This window comes from Anoplophora glabripennis, unplaced genomic scaffold (assembly GCF_000390285.2).
Source record: "Anoplophora glabripennis isolate ALB-LARVAE unplaced genomic scaffold, Agla_2.0 scaffold278, whole genome shotgun sequence".
NCBI lineage: Eukaryota > Metazoa > Arthropoda > Insecta > Coleoptera > Cerambycidae > Anoplophora > Anoplophora glabripennis.
The window spans coordinates 113,045-114,061 of record NW_019416472.1 but is presented as its reverse complement, the minus strand read 5'-3'; positions in this window follow the sequence as shown (position 1 = coordinate 114,061).

The following is a 1,017-nucleotide window of genomic DNA, read 5'->3' as shown; positions in this document are numbered from 1 at the left end:
CCTTTTTTGGCAAAAAATAATCTTTGAACCATCTGAGGAACAATTCACTGTTGATGTACGACGACTTAGGGTTCATAAATACGTCGGAACCAGGCGGAAGTCCGTCAGAGAACTCTTCTTTCCTGTTTTTTCCCTTGAATATTAAAACAGGTTTCATAAAATAGCCTTCTGCGTTGCAACAGCCAATCAAAGAAATGTTTTCACCTCTTTCGGTGCTGGTTATCGAATAAACATCTTTGGCACCTTTTGTTGCCACTACCTTTTCCGGTTTATTGTTGACTTGAATTCCCGTCTCGTCGACATTAAATATTTTTCCAGGTTTATGAAGCAAATCATTCGTAGTCAGAATTTCCAATAACAATTGAAAATAATTTTTTACATCATTTCTGTTCATACCTTTGGCCCTGGCTACAGACAGACCTTCTGACTTGCGTATTGAAAGCTCTTTATTGCGGCGCAGAAATGCCCGAAACCAATCATCACCAGCTGATCGATTTTCTCTTGAAAATCTGTGGGTAATTCCGAGTTTCTCGGCAAATTCAAAAGCCATTTTTTTCACGCTAGCAGCATCGGGTGCAAAACCCACTTTTTCCAGTTCTTTTACGTGCTTGACAAGTCTTTGTTCATGCTGAAACCCCAACTCTGGACAACGCCCCAAACGTACCTTTGCATCTGCTTTTGTTAAATGCCTTCTGATGGTACGCGAAGCTATTCCATAGACTCTGCTAGCCTCGTTGGTGCCCATTCGACCAGTAGATATCATTTCCATTGCCTCTCCTAAAGTTTCTTCGCTCCAGTTGGCTCTTGTTGTTTTCCTCACGTATTTTTTCCCCATTTTGTATACTAAAATATAGAAAAACGATGTTGAAAAAGGTATTTCTACGTGGGGCTTATTTGCCTGGTTTTGATGGGGCGTTTTTAAAAAATGCTGGTGAAAATGGCCCCAGCAGTCCATCGAACTAGAAAAATGCACCAACAATGCGGTGCACAGTGTATTTGATAGGTTATGTTTACCAG